The sequence below is a fragment of the Podarcis erhardii genome (assembly GCF_964252035.2).
Source record: "Podarcis erhardii genome assembly, chromosome: 12".
Taxonomy (NCBI): Eukaryota; Metazoa; Chordata; class Lepidosauria; order Squamata; family Lacertidae; genus Podarcis; species Podarcis erhardii.
Window position 1 is genome coordinate 28,415,421 of NC_138513.1, and position 11,568 is coordinate 28,426,988.

At 42.6% G+C, this 11,568-nt stretch overlaps 1 protein-coding gene across 1 annotated transcript in view; it reads right to left on the reverse strand.

Moving 5' to 3' along the window:
* The window catches only part of MACC1 (MET transcriptional regulator MACC1), a 30,186-nt gene extending 24,795 nt beyond the window's left edge, over positions 1-5,391 (reverse strand). The window contains exon 1 of the mRNA XM_081882027.1: positions 5,245-5,391. The gene's annotated coding sequence lies outside the window, so the exon portion shown is untranslated. The remainder of the gene's footprint in view (positions 1-5,244) is intronic.
* Between the last annotated feature and the right edge of the window lie 6,177 nt (positions 5,392-11,568).

The following is an 11,568-nucleotide window of genomic DNA, read 5'->3' on the forward strand; positions in this document are numbered from 1 at the left end:
TTCAGGCAACACAACCCACCGGTTCTTTCATTGCTTTTAAACCTTTATTGCTTTCATTAGAACTGAAAATCATTGCCTCTTAAATATAAATTGAACAGGAGTGCTACAGCTCAGTAGCTTTAAAGCCAGTCGCTGACAATCCCACAGCCGCCTGCACTCTATCAAGGCTTTTTGTAGAGTAAATTTATCTTCACACAAAAATGGACAGTTGAGCGTGATTTGGATCTGCTTTTACAGTCTATTTCCCGTTAATGCTTCATATTTCAGAAATATATAGAATCTTTTGAAAAAGTCTGAGGTTGCTGGTTGGTCACCCTGGGTGTTCTGAACTCACAGGAACCTAACAAGCCTTCCACTTTGAGCAAAAGGACACCAGCTCATATTTTGTCACAACGGTGAAAACTAAGAGAAACATTCCCTGGCTGAGAACCAAGCTTCCTTGCCGATAGCAATGTATATCATAAGTGCAAGTTCAGTACATGCCTGCACAATCAGTCATACAGAAAGAGTAAAACACAGTCTGCCATTAAATATGCTGTACCGTGCTGAAATTTGGAGGAATATGGTTGTGTAACGAAACTAAGACAGTGCCACTCAAGTCTGAGATGAGGAAAGACCTGACTGTACATATTAAACAATTTGAAATACAGTGGTGCCTCGCAAGACGAAAAGAATCCATTCCGCGAGTCTCTTCGTCTAGCGGTTTTTTCGTCTTGCGAAGCAACCCTATTAGCGGCTTAGCGGATTAGCGCTATTAGCGGCTTAGCGGCTATTGGCGGCTTAGCGGCTATTAGCGGTTTAGCGGCTTAGAAAAAGGGGGGGAAGTGAAAAAAATCACAAGACTCGCAAGACGTTTTCGTCTTGCGAAGCAAGCCCATAGGGAAATTCGTCTTGCGAAGCACCTCGAAAAACGGAAAACCCTTTTGTCTAGCGGGTTTTTCGTCTTGCAAGGCATTCGTCTTGCGGGGCACCACTCTATGCATGCAGTGGGTGGGTTGCCTTAAGGCAGCCATGTGGACCTTGTGGCTCTTCAAATGTTGAACTCCAGCTCCCATCAGCCCTGATGATTGGCCATGATGGCAGGGGCTGATGGGAGTTGGAGTCTGGCATCTGAGGGGATGAGGCACAGGATCCCCATCTCTGTCTCAATGTCTTAATGAAAGATAATATACACTATTATTTTGAAAGGCCACTCAGTTACCTAGTCCAGGTTCCTTTCAGTAGGCAATATTTTTCTCAAGAAAAGGTACAATAAATACTATTGGTAAATCTCACTTATTGCCACACAGGGTACGTTCATGACAAACATTCACAATTTCATCACATGCATTAATTTCATCACATAAAAATCAAGGTATGAATTGACAATTATTTTCTTAGGGGTAAGGTCATGACATGACCTTGGAACTGAAGAGAAACTATCAACAACTTTCTCAGGAGTGAAGAATAACTTCATTAGGTAATTAGAATATCAAGAGGCTTCCCACTAACTCCCAAAACTATGAAGAACTGCCACAGAGATTCAAAAAATCCACCTCAGGGTTGTATTATTATTGTTGTTGCTTTTTACCCTGCCTTTTTCCTGACAGGAGCACAAGGCAGCTTACAGATAAAAGTAAGAACAGCTAGAAAAATAGGGGAAAACAATAATTTAAAAACAATCAAACATTGGTAGAATTAAGACACACTATACACACACACACAAATTTGTTAAAACCATACAAATACCTATGTGAAAGAGATGAATCACACATCTACTTTACCAAACAAATATTCTTAGAATATACTCAAACTGCACTAATAGAGGCTGTGCAGGTGTCCACAGCATATATATACAACCTTCAACACCAATCTTTTTTTTTAACATAACACCATGACTAGAAATCATCAGTCTATCCATGCAGAGCTACACACACACACACACACACACACACACACACACACACACACTGGTGCAGATCAAGTTTTCTCTGGAGCAAGCACTGTGCCAAGAGGGTTGTGCGACTTAACCCGAAGAAGGTATGTGTCAAAACCAAGACTGAAAAAACACCATTAATAAATCTAAGTTTGATAGGATTATGAGAAAAGTCTATAAAGCCTGAAATGTAACACAGAAGCCAATTAAAATTGCTATAACTAAAATGCAGAATAAAGCACTTAGGGAAGAAATAACTCAAATGCAAGGCAGACACTGAACAGCTGGGAATTAACCAAAGCTTCTCTGAAAACTCAAGCACCGTAATGGGCAATTTAATGAGGGTGTCTATTGAGTGCAAAGCTCAGGCAGAGAAGCGATTAAAGGAGGGGATGGCTTTTAAATATGAAAGTTTTGCGTCTATTAAGGTTTATAAATTGATAATATAATCCCATTTTGACCCGTTAATGTATTTATTACAAGATAATATTTTACAAGTAACTGGCAGAAGGAAAGGGATTACAGGAAGCGTAGAAAGCAGTAAGGTTTCTAAATTGCTAAGCAGAAAAACCTGCAACTATGAGTGAGGATAGGGCCATTTATTTTGGAAGACAAAAACCTGTCAAGAAAGAACTATGCTAGCTTAACTGTATTTTTCCCCCATCTCTTCCCTCACCAGCTTTTCTTACAGTGAATTAATAGCCTCTCCGTCATTATAAAGAAGAGAAAGCCATGTTCAATAAGACGACTAACACAGCATCTAATTAGTATTTTGAGCAAACTGCTACAGGATACTGTCGAGTTAGTTTAGCAAATGCAGCGGTGTCCATCCAATTTTAAATAGCTATGAGGTAAACTTCAAGGCCAGTCATCACATAGCCTCAGGGTAAACTGTGGTTCGACATAATTTTGTGCACAAGCTCTAATGCAGTTTGTATATCACAGTGAGAAAGGCTGTGTACCGTTGTTTATCGTAACCAACTTGCTGCATCTGGTCCAGAGGCTTCCAAATTTAGCTAGATAATCCCAATCTGGTGCATCTGACAGCTGCTGAAGAAGATAGGGAGCCCAGACCCACCAGCAATTCAAGCCACCAACATTTCGGTGATTGAAACAGTTGCAGTGGTGGATAACACATAAGACCATACGTATCCTACCACTGGCAGGATCTCAGCCAGTGGTTAACCCAAAGAAAGCTCCCAAAGGTAGTTTGCAGGACTGAGCCAGCCCAGAATTCTCTGAATGTACTGCCCTCCACCCCTGACAGAGTGAACAGTAAAACAGCATAAGCAATGTTGAATTCCATTATATTCCAGTGGGTTGGTTCCAAAGTGGCCCAATCACAAGTGGAAGGCACTTCAGCTTCGGCAGGAAACAGAAGAGGCTGCCTTATGCCAACTGGTTCATCCAGCTCAGACTATACTAGCTGGCAGCAGCTCTCCGAGGTTTTAAACAAGGGACGTTCCCAGCCCTACCAGATGCCATGAATGTTCTGCATGCAAAGCAGATAGTCTACCATTGATCTATGGCCATCACCAAGGGGAAGCTCTCAGTTTCTGCTACCTCCTCCAGTGACATCCTTCTATACCCCACACTGCTCTCATAGGTTTCCCAACACATAAATGTGGTTTTTCACAGGACACAAATGTTGGTTCAAAAAAAAAAAAAAAATAGAACCATCCCACAAATGGAACTCAACTCACATTGAATTGGATGTAAATAATTGTAAATAATTGGGGACGCGGGTGGGCTGTGGGTAAAACCTCAGCGCCTAGGACTTGCCGATCGCATGGTCGGCGGTTCGAATCCCCGTGGCGGGGTGAGCTCCCATCGTTCGGTCCCAGCGCCTGCCCACCTAGCAGTTCGAAAGCACAATTAAGTGCAAGTAGATAAATAGGTACCGCTTTCTAGCGGGAAGGTAAACGGCGTTCCGTGTGCTGCTCTGGTGCCGGTTCGCCGGAGCAGCTTCGTCACGCTGGCCACATGACCCGGAAGAGTCTGCGGACAGCGCTGGCCCCCGGCCTCTAGAGTGAGATGAGCGCACAACCCTAGAGTCTGTCAAGACCGGCCCATACGGGCAGGGGTACCTTTACCTTTACCTTTAATTGTATCTCCAGTTTCAAGTGATTCATCATTTTAAAGCTTTGAGCCAAAAAGTACAACTGCAACAACCTACCGTATCCTCATACTTCAGATTCTGGCCCATCAATCAACCAGTTCAAATTCTCTCATTAGTCAAAAGTCTTACATTACATCAGTAAAACCTTTTAGCAAAGAAGGCAACACACACTTTCTGTTCTTTATGCTATAATAGGCCATATATAATGCACTACCATGCCATTTGGATTGAGTCACATCCTGTAAAAGATATGGCTAGGATTATGAATAAGATGTATAATTGAATGTTTCCTTTTGTGATGTGAGGCAAAGAATAGCAGACCTCAGAACTGTCATTTTACCCAGGACTGAGTAGTGTTGACTCCTCATAAAAGGAGTTACGGGCATTGTTTCGATCAGCTTTTAAGCTAACCCTTCCACAGAATCGATGTTTAACATGCCAGGGGGCTCTTAACCACAATCGTAGGTTATCACCCAATGTCTTAGGCTGGAAGCCAGCAGGGACTCCTTCATCTCTGAAACGGCTCCACAGTTTACATGGGCCATACGCCCTGTAAGGAGAAAAGATTCAAGCTGAGAAGCTAATGAACTAAAAAGCAAAAGTGCCCTGGGAGTGCATGAAACCTTGTAAATTGCTCTAGGTTTTAAAATTAGTTCTCCTATTGATACAAACATCAGTAATGGTTTTATAAAATGGGGAGTGATGCCCACAGCCAGGGGAGCCAACTTGAATAAAATATTGGGGTATTCCCCACCCCGCATTATTGATCACATGATCGATCACAGCATTGGGTAATCGATCACATGATGTAGTGCATGCACACTATTTGAATGGCAGTGCCCATCAGCTTTGGGTAGAGCGGTCCCCTCATATATTTTATGAGTGGGTGGGTGGGACGAAGGGACCTCGGCACCTAGGAGTCGGCTCCAATGCCCACAGGTGCTTTCTACATGGAAACAGCAGGATAAACTTGCCTAAGGGGCGCGATGGCAGCGAAAGCTCCTTCTTAGTTTAAGGTGAAATGCGACTCGGATGCTGAGGCTGCCGAATTGTAAAAGAAAAGAAAAGAGATGGTAGCAAAGCGCGATCAGGAAGCGGATCCACTCCGCATGCAAATTTGTCCATATCCATGTTGTCTCCCCAACCCCATTCCGCCCATCTCCCCCTCACCTGAACTTTGAAACTTTAAGGTGAAACAAAACCCACGTACCTTTGGTCCTTTCTCCCTTCAAATCCGCAGCAGCTGCTTATCCTAAAGGCATTGCTTTGGAGACAAGCGTGTTCTAAAGCGCTCTTGGGGATCCCATGCTGGCTTGAAATTTTAAAAAAAAGAAAAAGTGAACAGGTTAGGAATTCTAATTAGAAGACACACCTTCTGTTTGTGGGTTGGAGGCCGCAAGGCTTTCTGGGACTCTGAGTTCCGATGCCGCCTCGTAACTCCTACTGAAAGAAAAAATGAACTACATTACCCATAAGTCCATTCGACTCACCTGGGCCTCCACCTGAAACTGGGAAAGCTGGTCCGGCCACTGAAGTTTCACCTGAGGGCGGGAGAGAGAGTAAGAAAGAGGGGGAGTGCAGTCGGGCTCTGGATTTTGTTTTCTTCGGAGTTTGCTCGGCTTGGCCCTGCTGTGGCCGAATGGGAATTAAAGAGTAGAGAGGAAATAACAGAGCTGAGGAATGCTGGGGCGAATTCTTTGCTTTTTAGATTTCAAAGCTGTGAGAGCTTTAAAAATAGCCTCGAAACCTGAAAGACCGGATTATGGATAGGAGAAACTCTGAGCTGTCGCCAGGCAGATAAGCTGGGGTGGCACAAATGTTTTAGTTGTTGGGTATAGAAGAAATAGGGAAATGCCACTAAAGGAAAACAAAAGAACAGGTGACGTCTTAAGAGGTGGTGCAGGAAAGGTTGGAGACATGACTGGTGCTGGTGGCTGCAAAATAAATCAATCAGTCAATCAATCAGTCAATCAATCATTATTTCATTCATTCATTCTAATATTTATATCCTTCTTTTCCCCCAAGGTGCTCAACATAGTGCTCATGCTTTTCCACCTATTTTATCTGCACAATAACCCTGTGAGATAGCTTCAGGCTGAAAGACTGTGACCAGCCCAAGGTCACACAGTATGGCTGAGTTGGGGATTTGAGCTCTGAACTCCCAGGTCCTAGTCTGACCCCCTTAGCCACAACTTTGCACTACTCCATACTATCCCAGCTTTTGGAGACCAAAAACCGGGGCAGGTCTCTTCTGAGGCCTGCTCCTGGGTAATTCACGTGACTCACGCCTTGCTGTCACTCCGAAAAGGGCCTTTTTCCTGGGCAAGAGTGCAGCATGAGAGTGTGGCATCCAAAATGGCAGGTATGCTACCCGCACAATGCACTTTTCATTAAGGTGTGAGTGCTATGTGTCTCCCATTCAGTTTTTATCCTGGCTGGGTTCTCAAAAGAAGATAAAAATCCTAATCTTGATTGAAGTAGCCTATCCTGATTTTAGACCTTTGTTTTTATTTGCACTGTGCCTTCTGTGATTACTTGACTTCTGCCCTAGTGGCAAAGTTTATTCTGTGTAGTAGATGCCCCCCCCCAAAAAAAAATTCCTGCTATCCTATTCACTCCCCCAGCTGCTATATGTTAATGTTTTTAATAGGCTGCATCAGCAGAAATATAGTGTTCTGATCAAGGGAAGTACAGTTGTACCTTGGTTTATGAACTTAATCCGTTCCAGAAGTCTGTTCTTAATCCAAAGTGTTCTTAAACCAAGGCGTGCTTTCCCATAGCAGTGGGGGACTCAATTTACAAATGGAACACACTCAACAGGAAGCGAAACATGTTCTGCTTCCAATGCAAAGTTCACAAACCAAAACACCTACCTCCGGGTTTGCAGTGTTCTTAATCCAAGTTGTTCATAAACTAAGCTGTTCTTAAACCAGGATACCACTGTAATAGTCCCGCTCCATTCTGCCTTGGTCAGACCACACCTGGAGTACTGGGTCCAGTTCTCGGCACCATAGTTTAAGAAGGTTATGGACATGTGCAGAGTGACCAAGTTGATCAAAGGTCTGGAAACCAAGCTTTATGAGCTTTATAAGGAGCTGGGCATGTTTGGCCTGGTAAAACAGAAACTGAGAGGAGATATGATAGCCATCTTCAAATACCTGAAGGGCTGTCACATGGAGCTTGTTTCTCCTGCTCCAGAGTCTAGGACCCAAACCAATGAATTCAAGTTACAAGAAAGGAGATTCTGACTAAACATCAGGAAGTACTTTATAACAGTAAGAGCTTTATGGCAGTGGTGGTAGAGGTGGTAGACTCTCCTTACTTGGAGGTTTTTAAGCAGAGGTTGGGTGGCCATCTGTCATGGATGCTGTGGTTGAGATTCCTTCATTGCAAGGAGTTGGACTAGATGACCCTTAGGATCCCTTCCAACTCTAAAATTCTATGATTCTATGGAATCCTTGGACCCATAATAACGTAACTAGTTTTTCTGGAGCTGTCCCTGCCTGGTTCTCTCTAGAGTCCAGGAGTGGACTTCAGCCTACCCAGTTGTTTCTATCTTGGGGTCTTGTCATTTGATAGTTCAATTGTATTTAGTTAACAGAAAACAAATGTATAGAACTCTTACCTTCAATTCCCCACCCGCACCCCTTTATTTTAATCAATGTATATATATATTGAATAGCAGCCCTCAGAAGACCTCAGTTTGCGTTAGTTCTTGGCCTGTGTGCTTAATACTGTACTAAATCATCAGGCGATCAGCCACAATTTGACACAGGGACTCTCTTGGAATTGTAGCACTTTGTTGATCAAACTGTAGCACTTCCCCAAAAGATCAAATTTTAAAAGTGACAGAGAAATGCATTGGAAAGTGTGGGATATCAGCTGCTTTCACACAATGTCATCTATCTAACCTCCCCGTAAATAAATCGGAATGGATGGCAACATCCTCTAATCTCCCTGCAATCAAACCAGGATGAATGCTCAATTTAAAGGGTGTCCGGAAGTGCCCTTTATTGTCACTGCAAAATGTGTTGGATGCCCCATGCCTTCTGAAGTTAGAATTCCTGCCCTGTGTTATCTGTACCTTTTATTATGGATTGTCATGTACTACTGTGCTTAAACTGTTTTGTTTTTTTAAATGAGCACAGGTGTGCTTGTGGAAAATGTGGCATTTAAATAAACTGACAGTGACTATTTTACCTTAGACATGATGCAGCAAGGACCAGCTTTCCAAATGCTGCTCATAAACGTGCTGGCAGTTTAAAGAGATGACAGCTAAAATGGTTTTTCCTAAAGTGCCAAACTGACTACTGGCAGCTCCAGGCGCTGTATATGGACCAACTTATTGTATTACCTTTTAATTAACCCCTGGCATTGATTCATTGTGCTAAGGCTTTTCAATAATGGAAGCTTAAATTAGGATGCACATTTCAATAATTTCAGGCCTCTGATATTTCTGAAAGGAGAGCTATTATACATACAAAATGTTGGGAAATGGTTTTCCAAATCACCTTTTTAAAAAATTCTAGTTGATGAGATGTTTCCACAATGACCAAAAGCCTTGTCCCTAAGCGTGAGGCATTCACATTTAGATGAGTCCATTATTAGCTGCTTTGAATGTTCAACGTATCAAGATCTACCCACACTGGAAGAGTGGCAGATGCAACTGATGGACTATATGCAACTGGCCGAGATGACTGGCAGAATCCGTGACCTGGGAGAAGAGAAGATGGAGGAAGACTGGGAGAAATTCAAGAAGTATCTACAAAAACATTGTAATTTGGTTGAATGTTAAGAAGGATGCTAGATTATAAAAAATTGGCCACCACTAAATTAGATTTGAAATTTGATGATAAGTGAGACTAAAGAAAATATAAAAATTTTTGGAAGAAGTGCTAGATCATATTTGAATGTGTGGACATGAGATTGTAAACAAGTTGATAATTTGTTTGGAAAAAACTTTTAACGATGTAAATGGGAGCGGGAGACGCGAGGGAGTCCAAAGAAGTGATGAAATTATGTCTGTGATAGAAGTAAGATTGTTTATTATTTGTGCATTTATATTTAAAAACTTTAATAAATATTTATAAAAAAAAAAAATGAATGTTCAACGTAGTGGTGTTACTAAGAAGTAATTTTGCCTCCAGACAACCAGTTTATTGAGTGCTCATCCTGATTTGTTTGCAAAAAGCTTGCACAGAGGTTATATGCACAGAGGCACTGTTTGTTTAGCAATAATTATGATTTGTTTGTGTGGAGGTTTTAGGGAAGCTGTGTGTTTTTGAGAATTTAGCCTGACATCATTGTGCAGAATTTGTGGAATCTTCTTCTTCTTCTTCTTCTTCTTCTCCTCCTCCTCCTCCTCCTCCTCTTTGTTAGGATATATAAACCACTTAGAGATTTCTGCTGAAATATGAAGTGGTATATAAATGAACTAAACAGACGTTATGCAACTTCCCATCAATGGGTTGTTATCCTGCCCTTTCTAGTGCATTTTCCAGTCACTTTCTTTACTGTACAAAGTTCTTTTCCCCCCCTTCTTTTTTCCCTTCAAGTGGGTTTTGTTGCACAAGAGCTCTTTAATTGTACACATCTGAATTTCCTGGTGTGCAGTTGAATCCCTCCTGCAAAACAGTGACAGTCTTGAGGAGACCTTTTAATCAGAGTATCTGTGGACAGAGGAACCCACGTGCCATACAGGGAAAGGAAAACAAGCTGCCTTCTGATTCACGTGGCAAGAATCATTCCACAGTTTCATTGGTTGGACAATCAGGCGAGTTTTGGCTACTGTGTCACTGTTATTACACAGCTTGTGGTTAGGACTTAATAATTAGAAAGGAGCCGTCACCTTGACTAACAAGGTGAGGCCTGAACTGCAAACAAAACATAGCAGGGGTTTGCCCAGCACCTGAGAAGCACAGCCGCGATACACAGTACATATCTGAACATATGACGCTGTCAAATGCTGACTTGTGCTATCAGTCTGGCCCTGACTGGCAGCAACTAATTGAGGAAACAAGCAGAGCTCTTTCCCACCCTTGCCACTGAAGAACTTTGAAAGTGCAAGGGACTGAACCTGGCAAGTTATATGGATCCACAGTCACTTTGATGACTATGCAGACCAACTACATAGTGCTGTTATTAACTCTTAAGGGCTTAATTGGCTTGGGGCTGAGTTACCCAAAGGACTAGGTAAAGATAAAGGGACCCCTGACCATTAGGTCCAGTCGTGACCGATTCTGGGATTGCGGCGCTCATCTCGCTTTATTGGCCGAGGGAGCCGGCATACAGCTTCTGGGTCATGTGGCCAGCCTGACTAAGCCGCTTCTTGTGAACCAGAGCAGCGCACGGAAACGCCGTTTACCTTCCCACCGGAGTGGTACCTATTTATCTACTTGCACTTTGACGTGCTTTCGAACTGCTAGGTTGGCAGGATACCCAAAGGACTACCTTCCCTCATATTTAATATTAATATTGTCATCATCATCATTTATTTATTTATTGCCTCCTAAACCACCATCTTAGGGAGATTAACTCATAAGATAATTAAAAATAAAAAGCACTTTTTTCTTTAGGTCAAAATTAATATGTTGGCATTCAGCAACCAGTTTGGGGTCTTCTAGGCCTATGTACAGAAGATTCTCCCTGGAGAAGATCACCTGGTGCCTACATTATGGAACTTTAGGCACAAACGGAAGACTTTTTTTATTCTCCCCAAACTGTTAACCTTTAATTTGCAGCAGGAATATAGAATTGCAGAGTTGGAAAGGACCACAGGGGGCATCTAGTCCAACCCCCTACAATGCAGGAATCAAATTTTGCCCAATGTGGGGCTCAAACCCACAACCTGGAGATTAAGAGTCTCATGCTGTACTGACTGAGCTATCCCAGCTCCTCAATAATACAGCTTGGGTGCTTCTTAAATTCTTGAACCAATTTCTTTCCCCTTCACATTGTTGTTGTTGTTGATTTTATGCTACTTGGGTTTATGTGTTCAGGTGGTGGTAGTTGAGTTTTTGCACTGATTTGTATTGCACGAAAGCGCTTTGTGCTGTTTTTAAATGTTCGGTTTGTATACACTCTTCAGGTTCAAAGGCTCCATGCCTCTGAATAGCAGTCCCTGGGGAACAGCAGTAGGAGAGTGCTTTGGGGCTCATGTCCTTCTTGTGGCTTTCCTATTGGCTGGCCACTGTGTGCAAAAGGATGCTGAACTAGATAGCTGTTTGTTCTGATCCAGCCACTCTCGTCTTATGCACTAAATGGTATCCATAAGTGCTAACTTGGTCAAACCTAATAAATTCTGTAGTTTCAATGCAAGTCCACAAGTTGGAGCTGTTGTAGTGAGGAAGCTCTTCTTTGACAATCATTTATGTCTGACTGTGTACACATTGCCATTTTAAAGTTCTTTTTCCCCATTCAGGTTGAGGATGGTTTTGAGGAGAGGTCATCAAAATGCAGTATTTCCTAAGAAACGGCATGATAGATCCCTGTTAGATATGGATCGTGACTAACGTGTGTTCCAATCCAGTGGTGG